The sequence below is a fragment of the Mustela nigripes genome, chromosome 4 (genome assembly GCF_022355385.1).
Source record: "Mustela nigripes isolate SB6536 chromosome 4, MUSNIG.SB6536, whole genome shotgun sequence".
NCBI classification, from domain to species: domain Eukaryota; kingdom Metazoa; phylum Chordata; class Mammalia; order Carnivora; family Mustelidae; genus Mustela; species Mustela nigripes.
Window position 1 is genome coordinate 170,759,391 of NC_081560.1, and position 15,558 is coordinate 170,774,948.

Genomic DNA, 15,558 nt, shown 5'->3' on the forward strand with positions numbered 1-15,558 from the left:
AGACTCCTGTTATAAAATAAAACATCACTGTAAGCTTCCCTGGTTTGATTATACATATAGCCTGAGCAATAGAATAGTGTTAAGATTCCTCTATACTATTTTGAATCAGTGGTTCTTGGAAACCCACAAGAACAAAAGCCCATCTGCTTATCTATCAGACTAAGTTGTTTTCAGGAACTTCTTTGTGAGTAGATTCACCCGATTAGTTTAATCTAGTTTGCTGCTATTTATGCTGGTGTATTGGACGACTGTAGCCGTTGGTGATAAGTACAGATTGGTGTCCTTAATTTTCTAGGCCTCCAGCTTGACCAAGTAATGCATCATCATCTCTGCTTTGATAGGTGGCCAAAACTATGCTTTTGTTTGTTCCCTTTTTAAAGTTATCCAAATTAAATATGCACTGAAGAATTAATGAGAGGTCTTAAATACATTCATTTAATAGACTTTTTTTTTGCAGCCATTAAATAGGGTGATATAACATTAGCATCAGAAATGAAGTACTTAGGTATAAATCCAACAAAACATTCAAAAGAGCTACATGAAGAAAATTACAAAACTCTGTTGAAAGAAATCAAAGAAAAACTAAATAACTTGAGAGATATTTCATATTCATGAGGAGGAAGTCAATAGTGTAAAGATGTTGTTTCTTTTCAACTTGATCTATAGATCCAATGTAATCCCAGTCAAAAATCCCAGCAAGTTATTTTATGGATCAACAAATTGATTCAAAAGTCTACATGGGGAGGCAAGAGACTCCGAATACCTGACCCAAGATTGAAGGAGAAGAATAAAGTTGCAGAATTGACACTACCTGACATTCAGACTTCCTACGAAGCTACTATAATCAAGGCAGTGTGGTATTGACAAGAGAGTAAACAAATAGATCAATGGAAAATAGTAGAGAAAACATGTCATTCACAAACATTAACTCAAAATAGATCATACCCCAAATTTGAAATACCAAACTACAAAATCCCTAGAAGATAACAAAAGAAAATATAAATGACTGAGTTTCCCAATGACTTTTTAAACACAACAGCAAAGGAATGATTCATGAAAGGCACAATCCACTTTGAAAGACAGTATGGCAGGTTGTTTTTCACAAAACTAAACACATTCTTATCACACAATGCAGCCGTAACATGCCTTGGTATCCACCCAAATGACTTGAGAAGTTAGGTCTACACAAAAACCTGTACGCAAATATTTACAGCCATATTCATAACTGTCAAAGGTTGGAAGCAACTGAGATATCCTTCAACGGGGGAAAAACTGTGGTACATTCATACTATAGAATACTATTCAGCTCTCAAAGGAAATGAGGTACCAACAAGCCACACCAAGGCACGGAGAAACCTTAAATGCATATTACAAAGTGAAAGAGGTCAATCTGAAAAAGCTATATACTGTTGGATTCCAGCTATGACACATTCTGGGAAGGACAAAATTCTCCAGATGATAATATGATCAGTGGTTGCCAGGAGTCCAGGGGAAGAAGGAAGGTATTGGCGGAATACAGAGAAACTTCAGGATAGAGAAACTACTCCTGATTCTGTCATAGTGAGTATGTCACTATACACTTGTGAAAATCCCTCAAGTGTACATCATTATGAGTGATTTCTCATGTAAACTATGATTGATAATCATGTGCTAATGTTGATTCACAAATTGTAACAAATGTACCACTACGTTGTGGGATGTTAAAAATGAGGGAGGCCATATGTGTGACCAGGAGAGGGTATGTGGGTACCTTATGCTCAATTTTTCTTGGACTCTAGGACTGCTCTTAAAAATTAAAATTAGTTAAAAAAAAAAAAAGAATGAGGTAGATTTGCATGGATCAAAAGGGTAAAAAGATGAAATCTGTTGTCAGGGGAGAAAAGGCAAGTTGCATACTATGCATTATAAGAACTGATGTTTTCTACGCGGGTGTCTGTGCGTTGAAACATTATTTTATAAATATACACACAATCATTTCATATGTTCTGAAAGCATCACGGGAAAACTGGAAGAACAGGGACACCTGGGTGGCTCAGTAGGTTGAGCATCTGCCTTCGGCTCAGGTCCTGATCCCAAGGTCCTGGGATTGAGTCCCACATCTCTCTGCTCTGCTGCTCTCCCTGCTTGTGTCCTCTCTCTCTCTCTGATAAACAAATAAATAAAAATCTTAAAAAAAAAAAAAAACAGAAAGAAAGTTGGAAGAATATGTGCTGGTTAATGTGGTTGTCTATAGGTAGTAACTCAATAATGGGTAACTGTCACGCTAGATTTTATAATTTATGTTCCTAGATACTTGTGTCAAGTATTTGTTGCTTTTATTATCAGAAAAAAAAAGGGGGACTGGTAAGAAAAGCAATAAAGTTTATAATCAAGCAAATCAAGAGTTCTCTTCTTATGTTGGGGTAGGTGGAATGCCCCTGGAATTTTTGTCCCTCTGACTCCCGCCCTCCTGTGTGGGCCTGTTTTCTCTGCTGTTATGTCAGCCCGACCTGCACTGGTTAGGATTCTTGGCTCTGCTCCTACTAAAACACGGACAGGTTCCCTCAGGCCCTGCTCCAGGGCGCCAAGCCTCTCTCTTCAGCATTTACACAACCTTTACTGAAAGGGTTTTCAAGATCTATAACCTTCTGGGCCTAACTGATGCCCAGACTCTGAGACTTGTTGCTTTTGGGTAGAGTCTCAGAACCATCTCAACCTCTCTCCTCCTGCTTGGGAGACATGGGCACATGCTCCTGAAACCTGCCCCTTCTTTCCCGAATTCTCCAGGAAACCCCGGCAATGAGTAAACAGCCCCCGAGGCTGATCTGCATTTCTTGTGGGGAACAACACTTCAAGGGAGGGATGCCCCACTGCGCTGTCATTCCTGCTCCGAGGGAAGCCAAGTACCTGTGTAGCTCCTTTCCACAACATCTAACAACCCACCAGCACTGACAGAACCAAAAACACACATGCCTGTTGCAGGTGGTCCCACAAAAAAAAGAGAAGCTGTTTTTACTTTCAAGCAGCTCACACTTTGGAATGTTTTTAAAAGTGACAAGTAGAGAAGACTCATCATACCTCTCTCCCATTCCCCTTCCCGTACTTCTCCCTTTCTTGCTTTTTCGTAATTCTTATCTATTATTTTTGTCTGGGTTGGGACCAAAGTTAGAGGTTTAAAGATCTGGTTTCCCTGGTTGTTGAAATTATACCATGGGAAAGGGAAGAACCTAGAACATTCACTCTTCTTTATCACAGCCTACCCTTATAGGAGACCCATCCCTCAGATATGGACACCCTCACTACTGGAACCAGGTCATCTAGCGAGGTGATTTTTCATCTTCTCATAGGCACACGAGATACACAATTAGGAGCTTCTCATCTGCACAAACAGAAACCTGTGTCCTCAGGAATGTCTGGACAATGTGTTGGAAGGAGCCCAGCACACCAAGCCTAATAAGGCTGTTCTTCCAGGCTGGAGACAAAGCACAGATGGAGTGAGGCTGTGTTTGGCCTTAGTCGCTTGTATTGGCTTTTGAGAATTCTACCGAGGCTAAGCAACCACAAGTTTCTGTTTGGTTTTATTTTGATTTAACAGTCAACCATATGCTACTGCCTTAAATCGGCCAGTCCCCATAGGTGATAACACAGTTTGAATCCATTCCACAAGGGTGATATTGGCCCATGATGAAGGGAGCAGCTGGTTCTCTTTTCGTGGCAATGCTTTTGGGGAGCAGGAGGATCCTTTTTTCAAAAATGATCACTTCTATATTGGAGAAAATCCCTTCCATCAACCTTGCTATAAGTTTATGAAGCTACTCGTTTCCAGTCATGTGATTTTTTTTAGTCTCTAAAGATGAAACAATTCATTAAGTAAAGCCTGATTCTAAGACATTAATACTCCTTGGAAGTATAGGTGTGGGCAATTGTTTTTCAGGCTAAGCTGATAGCCTAGAAATGGGTCATGATTCATTTCTTACATTTACCTGACAAAATTTGCTTGGGGATTTTGTAAATGACACAGATTTCTAGTCCCCTGTTTTGGTGACTGGTCTATGTCTGCAGAGACGTGGGGTTTTTCCCCCCTTAACAGTTACACCAGATGACTGATCTGATTATATGGGAGTGGAGCCTTCATGCTGCCAGGGCTATGCTCTAAGACAGAGAGTCCCAGCTCATGGTAGTGGAAAATGTATTTGGGATTCTTGGATTTTCAGGTGGGGGTTCAAATGCATTGAAAGTTTTCTTCCTGACACTGAAGGACAACAATTTCTTGATACTTGATTTTTCTTGATTTCCTTGATCAAAGGAAAACCTTCCTATGGAGGAAAAGAGGCCACTCAAGCCCTTGGTGGACCCAATTTGTATAAGTAAATGAAACAAACCCAAACCTCTTATTAATCAGATAAGTCACCAGTATAGAATTTTACATTTGGACTTGTAAGTTGCACACATACACACACATCAACCCATTTTTTCAGCTTTCTAGCTCTAACAAGATCTGGTCTATATGTCCTGTTAACTGCCCACTTAGGAAAAGAAGAATGGGGTGAAGGGATTACTTGGGATAATCCTTCTGCAGGAATCTAGAGGTGCTGCCTTTTCCCCAATTACTGTATCTCAAAGAGAACAGCCCTGAAGCTCTTAGGAACCAGGAGACTGCAAATTAGGGATTACAATAAGGTGTAATTCATCAAGCAAATTCTAGTATATTCATTCAATATAATATTATCATACAACCATTATAATGATAACACAAATAATTGATGATGGCACTGGAAAAGAACATAATATTCAATAAGACAGCAAAATGTAGAACCACAGAACCACAATTACACATAAACACATATATGTAGGAACATGACCAAAGTATGAGATATAAAAATATAATTTTATTTTTTTTTTACAAATAGATGGGTTACAAGTGACTTCCATTTTATTCCTTAAATTTCTTCTCTAGGTTTCTCTCTCTCTCTCTTTTATTTATTATTTATTTATTTATTTTTAATTTTATGTATTTGACAGACAGAGATCACAAGCACAGAGAGGCAGGCAGAGAGAGGGGACACAGGCTCCCTCTTGAGAAGAGAGCTCGATGCGGGGCTCAATCCCAGGACTCTGAGATCATGACCTGAGCTGAAGGCAGAGGCTTAACCTGCTGAGCCACCCAGGCACCCCTCTTTCTTTTTTTTACACTAAAATCTGATGTGTCTTTAATATTATTGAGAATAAAAAATAATTCAAGGTGATAGAAGGGAAAAAACTTCCAAGTTAAATCTAGTAATTTAAAGCCATGTTAAGAATCATGTGTTTCCAATTATGGCTCTAGGATCTGTACATTCCCACTATGGTGGGACACCTGCCATTAGTAATAATTAGTAACACCTGCCCCTGGGGAACTTCAGGGTAAGTTTTATAACCGATGCCACAAGGATCCCTTAGAGTCAGAGCACCCTGTGCCATGCCCTGCTCTGTGAGGTCAGTCTAGATCAGATATCCTGAGGCAGAGCAGGCAAAGGAGGTGGAAAGATGATCTGATAACTAGTTAAAAAACTGTGGTGGGACTTTTTACAGTAGTCTTCAATTTACAGACTACTTGGGGACAAAATGTGTTATTGAGTCCAGAGATGAAATAAAAACTAGCAGGTAAAAGTTACTGGAGGGTTCAAATTTCAGCCCAGCCCATCGAAGACCCTTCTAACAACTGGAGCTTCTGAGGAGGGCAGCTCCACAGCCAGAGCTCGGTTTGAAGCTGGAGGACCATTTGTCCAGGATGCCAGTAAGGGGTGGCTGTTTGAAGGATACAAAGGCTGTGTGAGGTTGCATTGAAGCTTCCTACCCAGCTCTGTGACCCCAAGTTTTCAGATGCACAAGGCTGGGATGTTATTTGATCAAGCAAGCAGGACAGGCATGACTACTCCCATCATACAGAGGAGCAATTTGAAGCTCAGAGAGATTAACGGAAGGTCCAAATCTAGAGGGGGCAGAACCACAGACTTCACACTCAAACACCAGGGGAGATGTACAGAGCCAAGATCCCAGTAACTCAAAGATTCAAGAAGACAGACCCTCAATAGGTAAACGACAAGGAAAAAAAGGCAACTTCCCCTCAACCTTTGGCCTTTGTGACTGGATTATACTGCAGAGAACATCTTCTTGCGTCATCCAACATGTAGTTTGCCAGTAAAAAGAGTCACAGTGGAAGCCACAGTCCAATCCAAAGTTGTGTTGTCTGAGAGGCACTCTAAACTCTCTCAGGGGGCTCAGGAAGACTCCAGGTAGCAGCCCTACCTGTCTTGACTTGGTCTGAGGCTGGGGTGGGAACCGCTCAAACAGGAAGGGGAAAAAAGTGCCTGATTCACTGAGGGAGAACATGAGGGAAGCAGGAACTTTCTCTCTCTGTGTTTCCAGGAAAAACTCTACCCACAGCTACTTGGCTCCTGAGGAAATATGTAAAGCGTTCCTGACAAAGAAAACCCAGGGGCACAGATGATGACTGGGGAGAAGGGGTGGTCTTTTTCATCCTAGGTTTCTGGCAGTTTGGCCTCAGGCTGGAGTTGTTGTCATGGTTGTTTTGGTGCTGCTCTGCCACAAAGAGAAATCAGGGTTGGGGGATGAGGGGAGAGAAAAATTCAGGTGAAATAAAACTGGGACCATAGACACATTTTATTTCTCTTCAGAGAACTGCCAGGACATTAACATGACATTCACAGTGTACTCAGCATTCTTGATTTCATGATGGCTGATTTCATGCAAGCGAGGACTCAGAAGAAATAAAAATCATTCCATTAACATTTATTGAGCACGTATCTTATAACAGGTACTCTCTAGAACACTGTCCATGTGTTGGTTCACATGGGCTTCTTGAAGATACTATGAGGTGGCTATTATCATTATGCTTATTTAGCAGATAAGGAGAGAGGCACAGGGAAGGTTCTGCCACATGTCCAAGGTTTTGGACTATATTTGTTATTTATTAAATAGCAGAGCTGAGATCGAAACCAGAACAGTCTCACTCAGAGCCCAAGTTACACTGGATTGCAGTGTTATACTAGCAGTCCCGATATGGGAATGGAATCGTTGAGGAAAGTTACATAACTTGTTCAAAATCCACACACAAATGAAAGCTAAATCAGCACTAAACACTCTAATATTCCAAGATGAGGTCAGACGATGGTCCCCCAGTCCAAGAATCTCCTGGACCAGTGCTCACAAACCATGACCACTGACATTTTGTTCAACTTCCAGAATAAATGTCTTAGAAAAGATCGAGGTAGATGTTGAGCCAAACACTCACTAGATACCTCCAATGAGTCAGGCCCTCTCCGCATTGGCCATTCTCCTAACTCATGGATCCCTCACAGCCAACTTTGTAAACACCATTTTTATCTCCTTGCTTATAGATATTAGCACCATATTTGAGGTCACAGAACCAGTTAACAACAGAGAAAGAAGCAGCAGGTCTCCTGACTCAGCCCAGGCCCCTGCACTTCCTCAAATGTAAGAGTTCTTGAAATAACACAATTTCTAATACATTTAGATGTGAATCTTATCACTTTGACCTTAACAGAAGGCTGATAAAATTTTTTGAAATGTCCTCGCCTTTAATAATTAATTAAATGGAGCTCATAAAGGGGATAAGTTTGACTCTACAGTAATGAGATGCTTTATTCTCCCTCATATAATTTTACAGATATTTGCAATCACTTTTCATGAAGTTAACGTCCTTCTCAAGGAAGCAAGTTTGTTTCTCTAAGGTTTGGATTCCATGTTACCTTCTCATAGCTCTGAGGAACCCAAACCCCACAGACTAAGTGAAATTGGTGGAGGAAAGCATTTCCAAAAGGAATAGAACAGATCCATTTTTTAATCAAAATGAGCCTCTGGAGACAGATAGATTGATCAAAAGATAGATAGATAGATAGATAGATAATAGAAACTGAGAGAGAGAAAGAGAGAATGAATATGTATCACACAAACAGCCAATGTGATAGGAATGAACTCAGCCAGACCTTGGCACTTAATGAATTACCAGTTTCATGGGGATGGTTTCAGTAAAGCTCTGAAGTCAGCAGTACAAGGAATTCTATAACGCCAAGACAGCAGTCTGTTTTCAGAAGAACTGGACTTGAACCGGAAGTCAACTACTCATCCTAAAATGGCAAGAGATTCACTGGCAGACACTTTGGGGATACAGAGGTGCCAACTCTTGGGATGACCTCACCATAAATTCTGAAATGGATAATAATACTTTTCGGGATTCTGTTAAAGTTCATCAGTGAAAGTCCCGGCCATTACTTAAAAAGCCCTAATACTTTCAGTTGATTATTACTATTAATAGTAACTCACCAATTCAATCCAAAGTCACGCCTTCTACAGAGTCGGTTTTAGTGCGTTTCTTAATTAGGTTTTCCCATTGGCCACGTTCATAACTTCCAGGGGAAATGGAGCATTAGAGGTCATTGCTGTGAGGGACTGCTGGCCAAATCACGGACAACCCATCACACATTCTCTGTGCTCTTTAGACACCACTTTGCACCCTCCCACACCAAGACCTAATCCTAATCTTCGGTTCTTCCCTGAGAGGCTGAAATAAAGAATAACTTTGAGGAAGCAAGACACGAGAGAAGCAAATCAGCAGTGAAGGGACAGCCTTCATCTCTCGTGCACTGATTAATTCATCACAGATTGAATAAATGAACCTCTCACTTCCTAAGATCCCCAGGATACTTGTTAGTAAAGAGGGTTGACTGAAAATGTATCGGGGCGGAGCGGAAGACTGTGAATGATTCCCCAAATTTAACTTTTTAACATAAAAAGCTCTCTTTTGGAATTAACATGTGAAGGCGGTCAAAATAAAGACCTATGATAAAGCCATGCCAATTAGAATAATATAACATTAACCAATGAATGGATCAGAGTGGAGGGCGCAGAAAGACAGTGACCAATACGCAGTCAACAAATCTGTGGCAAAGGTCACTCAGCAGAGAAATGAGGAAACAATGATGTTATCAGTGAGTCATCCTTTGTCAACTGCATAGCTGTAGAGAAAAATCACGATTGTATGTGTCTTCAGCTTTATATTATACCATACACAGAAATCTGTTCCAGATGAATTACAAATTGAGGGCACCTGGGTGGCTCAGTCATTAAGCGTCTGCCTTTGGCTCAGGTCATGATCCCAGGGTCCTGGGATGGAGTCCTGCATCGGGCTCCCGGCTCAGCAGGAAGACTGCTTCTCCCTCTACTACCGGCCCCGCCCACCCGGCTTGTGTTCCCTCTCTCGCTGTCTCTCTCTGTGTCAAATAAGAAAGAAAGAAAGATCTTAAAAAATTGAATTTTTTAAAAAGATGAATTCAACACCGAAAAGCGGCAGATAAGTAATAAATAGCTTATAAGAAAATATAGGAAAATGTTTTTGATGACTTTGATGTAGGCTGGTTTTCTTAAACCAGTCCCTCAAAAGTTTTGAGCAGCAATAATTATACAGGAATGAATTACAGTGAAGAGCCTCTGTTCACATAAAGTCACACCACTGGGCCAGTGAAGAGACAAATCCTATATTGAAAAAGACACATATATATGACAAATGACTCAGCCAGATTAGACGTATAACAACAAATATAACAAAAAACAAAAACTCCCCCAAAATGCTTTGAAAAAGATAGGAAAAGAATAAAATTGAAAAGATTTGAACAAGGAATTTGCAAAAAGCATGATATCCAAATGAACAATCAGCCTTAACAGTAATCAGGGAAATACTTATTAAAATCAATATGTGACAGTATTCCATAATCGAAGGATACATAAAATAAAAAAGATGGAAGATCTTTTATCCATCTGTATGTAGAGTCAACAAAACTCTTCCTCACTGCGATGGAAGTATCAACTGGTAGAATTACTTTGTAAACATATATAGCAATGTCTACTAAAGCTGAACATACCGGTCCCCGAATTGGAGATGGGTCTCTATGTTCACCAAAAGACATAGAAGAGAGTATTTATAGAAGAATGACTCACATTTATCTCAAATTATATAGTTTAAATAATTCACAAGTAAATACAATATGGAAGAAATTCAAAAACATAATATTGAGCAAAAACACAAGCATAAAAAAAGGACATAGAACTAGATTCCATTTTTACAAACTTCATATGAAGTATAAAACCAAGCAAAACCAACCTATGCTATTTAAAGTCAAAACAGGGTCTCCCCAGGGGAAGAACTGACTATCAGGGGGCATGAGTCAGGTCTCTGGGGGAGCTGCTCGTGGTCTTTTCTTGATGGCAGCGTTAGCTACACAGGTGTGTTCATTTATGAATGTAATGCAGTAATGTTGTGGACACTTTTCAATGTTTACTTACTTAAAAAAATCCCATGGTGGAAAGAAAGGATGGATAGGAGTCATCGGAGGAAAAAAAAAAAATGACAAATTCTGGGAACAGTTAACTTTCTACTTTGGGAGCATCTCTGAGAAAGCTGGCAAGGTTAAAACCAGGAGGTAAGAGTATCTCCTTGACGTACACCCTTCTCACATTTATATGTGTGTAACAGGTAGACTGTAGATAATAATGATGTCATTCCCTCTTTCGTCTATGGTCACATTTCCCAGGGTAACAATACTGCACTAATAGAAAATGACAACGGACTTGTCATAATGCCCCCAACAACCGCTCTGGTTCAGGCCCCATGCCCAAGGAAATGACAGAGCCACTCATTCCCATCTTGTGTCAAAGGAGCAACATAACAAAAATCAAGGGGAAAGAAAGCTCGTCACAACCATGCTAGTCAAAGTCTACTGTGGAGAGAGGAGAGCGGACGTGTGTTTGAGAGCTCAGAGCCTTCGGTCTAGTCAAAGACACGATGCTCAAAGGGAAAAAAAGGAAATCAAAGGTGGTATTGAAGGGCTGTTAGACTGAGTCCCAAATGGCATGGACACAGAGGAGCCTGAAAGGAAGAATGTTGGATCACCTCCTGTTACCTGTACGAAGAACCACAAGGTAGACCTAGTTCTTATAAAAGGGAGGAAAAAATGGCTACACAGATCCTTTCCCCTGCCAGCAGTCCCTGGGTTGGCAAATCCCTGATCTTGTTTAAAGGCCAGTTCAAATATTAATTCCTTATAAAGTCACTCCTTCCCCCTCCCAGAGATCCTCACAGGACTTCGCACAAATCTAGATTTTACTTACTATGCACTTAGGACTCTAAATTACATTTTTTATGTTTGAGTAGCTGGCTGCCCCCTCCACTATGGGTAGGAAACCTCAGGGCAAAGCATCTTAGCAAGTAGCAGAGTCATCTGAGATGTCTTCATAGTCTTTTTTTTAAAATAATTTTGTTACAGAAGGAATACATACACATGGCAAGAAAAAAATTAAAAACAGCAGAGACAAGTATAAAGGGGATGGATAAAATTTCCTCCCCATGATCTAGCCGAGCAGTTTACAAGCTTTTCTTGCAAAGGGCTAGATAGGAAATATTTTAGGCTCAGCAGGACTACGGTCGTTGTTGGAGTTACTCTACTCTGCCGGGTGCTTCACAAGAACAGCTACAGATGATATATAGAAACAGACGAATGAGGTTGTGTTCCAACAAAACTTAACTTTGAACAACAGGTAGCAAACCAAATAGTTTGCCCACCCCGATATGCTGAGTGATGGTCTCATGCCCCAAATTAATGACTGTTAAAAAGGTTTTATAAAATGCACTGTTAGTTGAGTATACCCTTTGTGCAGCCCCACTAACCACAATGTAGCTTTAAAGACAGCAAAAATACACAGTGATTGATCTGTACCAGTTTCCTCAAAGGAAAAAAAAAAAAAGTTCCTAAATCACTTTCCCCCCACCATAAAGAACAGGTGTATGGGGTGAGGTAGCTACTAACTACCTTTGTGGAACCGCTGCAGAGTCAAAAATGAAAGCAAATGTATCCAAGTCGTTGGCGCTCCCATATCGCCTAAACGTACAGTTTTCACTAGAAATGAAATTACCAATTCTAGTTTCATGCTCAGATGAGCCTGTAAAATTATCTAACCCATTCAACATATAAATTGTGACATAAGCTCTAATACAAGGACCGTAGGATTTTGGGGGCTGCTTAGAAATCTATCGACAAAGGTGAATAGTATTTCAAAAGTAAAATCCATTCCAAGCCAAGAGAAAAAAAAATTAAAATACCATCTCTTTGTAACATCAGAAACCACAAGCACATACCTTCGTAAAGGGACTGAGGTGGCCGTTGGTTTCCCTTGCGCCCCTCAATTGGGCGTAGATTTCAGGTCCTTTAGTAGTGAGACATGGTATCTGTGGAAGAAAAAAACATTAGAACTTATACTAAAACAGAAAACAAAACAAACAAACAAAAAAACCCTTATTAGTAGGAAAAGTTCTAGTGAATCTTAAGAACAAGTTCCATTCTGGAACTCTGAAACACATTGATGAATTGTAGGTTTTCCACTGTCACTGGCTTCCCTGAGTTTCTCACTCTGCCGACGATTTGCTCTTTGGATCTCTGGGTCTCCATGTTTCTGACATAGCCTCTTTCCCTCTCCCTCTCTCTCACTCCTTCCTGCTTTTCTCTCTCTCTCTCTCTCTCTCTCACTCTGGTTCTATCATAGTCTTTGGGGTCTTTTCTCTTTCTCTCTCTGTACCTCAACTTCTGTCTGTTCTGTTTCTCTTTCTTTCTCTATTCCTTTGTCTGAGGTTGCCTTGCAATTAAGCAATTCAATTATCAAAGTTCTTCTCCGTGGCCATGCGAGACTTTTAGTGACTCGCCTTCATGGGTGAGGAGTTACAGGTAGGATATGAGTGCTTGACTCACTATGTATTCATATAGCTCAGGTGTGTGTATATATGTGGGGGGTAGCATATATGAATATGTACATGTAGGCAATTATGTAGATGAATATCCAGATGAAGCTAATGTCTGAGATTTAAATTGAGATATATGTTTAATTCGTTGGACTTACAGGTCACCAAAACATCTACTATATAGTACATAGTCTTGTTGGGGCATATACCTCCGTATATGTGTCTCTTTTTAAAAAACTTTATTTATTTGACTCTCCCCACTAAGCAGAGAGCCTGTGTAGGGCTCAATCCCTTGGGACCATGACCTGAGCCAAAGGCAGATGCTTAACCAACTGAGCCACCAGGCGTCCCCAATACCTGTCTCTTTTCTAATTAGAAAACCAAACCGATGAGGAAAGGCTTGGTTGCATTCACTATCACATGAGGAGGAGAAACATACAAAGTGATCTCCTACCACCTTTGTCATCAAAACTATCTACACTAGTAATTAGAAATTTGGGGGTTTTTGGTGAAATCTAGGTGCTAGAATTAAGTATAATGAAGCTTATAAGGTTCATGATCTTTTTTGGTTTAGTTTAAAATATTTTTTTAAGGAATGAAAGTAGCATATATTCATAGAAGAAAAATTTTTAAAAAACAATTTAAATGATAGTCAAAACAGTCATGATCAATGATAATATTTTAGTCTTCCCTTTCTACATTTTTTTCATATTTTATTTCTTTTCTTCTACAAAAATAGAAACATATTCGATAAGGTATACAGAGCCCCTATTATGTACCAGATGCCCTGTTAGATAATTAAGATACATCAGAAAACACAACAGACAAAAATTTCTACCTTCAGGGAACTTAAAATATTACTTTTTAAAAAACTTATGGCTTTACTTTTGCTTTGCTGTATACATTTTCTAAGTCATTTAATACAAATTTATAGTGCACTTAATAGGTATATAACATTTTATCACATTGATGCACAAGAAGATGGGTATTATTTGCTTCTGTGGACCAACAAAAGTCCAAAAACCACCCCAAAACATACAAACCCAAAGTCACACAGCAAGAATTTAGTAAGTATTTACTCTGAGTGAATAGTTATAAGTGCTGTGAGGGATATATAGAAAAAAGAATAAAAGCTATTTTTTCTAAATATGAGGGATGACCCCAGCCCTCTAAGACATGAAAACTGACAAGAGAGGAAGCATAATTGCAGAAAAGAGAGACAATATACATTATACATCTGCTCCATGGGCATTACATGTTCTTACGAGGGTGTGCTCTTCTTAATTCAAAGACGACATCTACTAGTACTACTACTACTACAGATAATGTTTATTACTACGTGCCAGGAACTATGTGCGGTAAGGGCTATCAACCCATTTAAGACTGTTAACAACCCTATAAAAAGAGTATTTTTATGTATGAGGAAAAGAGACATAGAGTCATAGTTATTTTCATGAAGTCACAGAGCTAGTAAATGATGACGCAGCATTTCAAACCCAGAAAGTCTGTTTCCAGAATCTTTCCTACTGATCATTATATTAGAGTTAAAAAAGTATACATGTTTCATCCTCAGAACACAAATCTTATTTATATGGAGAACCAAGAAAAATGGTACCAAAAACTCATTCCCATACAAACTATGAAGTGTTTATTTCAACAGTAGAAAGAATGCTTTCCAGGGAAAAGCATTGCCTTTCCTCTTTCTGGTATCTTCTACGTGCATCATTCTCTCTCCTCTAGTCAGCTTCGGCAGGTCTGACCCCATTGTATTCAGATTGTTTTGAGAGGTTATTGAAAGCTGTGGACTTCAATTTTTTCCAGAAAAATAAAACATGCTCATATACACACAATGTGCAGGCAATCTCAGGAAGTTCATGGACCCTGAAGCCTGTAGAAGAATTCTCTAGGGAAATATTTTTCAAACTTTAGTGTTACTAAGAATCACGTAGGGGATTATTAAAACATAAATACCCCTGCTCACTCTCCTTCCCCCTTCAACAGAATAAATACAAATTTTAGAGGCTACATTTACTTCAAACACCCCAGGTTATTTCAAATGTGGGGGCCTGAGGAACACCCTTGAATGTAGTCTTGGTTGCCTGTTGGAGAACACAAGGCTGCTCAGTTCACAACCGAGGGCTGGTCAGGTGGAAATCCAGATATGGGTGACAAAAGGCTTTTACATGATTCTTATCAAAGGAAAGAAGTGAGGTTCTAAAAAATACCTTTGACTTTTCAAACAGGCAAGACCCGGATCAGATGACCCATGAGTTAGGGTCCCTATATCCTCTCTCATTCTCAAACCTCTGGCGCTTGGGCACAGTATGATTAGCTAATTACCCGATAACATGTCTTGGTAGCCTGAGGTCCATGTGAGTGTTCATATCTCTCCAGATCAGTAGCCAACAGGGAAAAATCAAATGCTAGTTTGCACACATTCATTCTTGCTGGAGAGCAAGATGGAGGTGACATGTTAATGATGTCACAGGAGTCACTCACAGGAATGTGTGGATGTCACGAAAGGAATCAAACACCTGAGAACCAGCCAGCACCCTGAGAGCAGAGTAACATGGAAGGGAGTACACTTAGATTTTTCTGTTCATGCCAAGGATTCCCCTGTCATCACTTGAACTGGCTTAGGAATTCCTCTCTAAGAAATTTCAGAATGAACCCAATACACAAAGGCAGTATGACCATAGAAAGAGCTTTGCAGTCAAAGTCAGAGCAAAACTCAAATTTCTGATGTACAAACAAACTTTTACCAGCTAGGT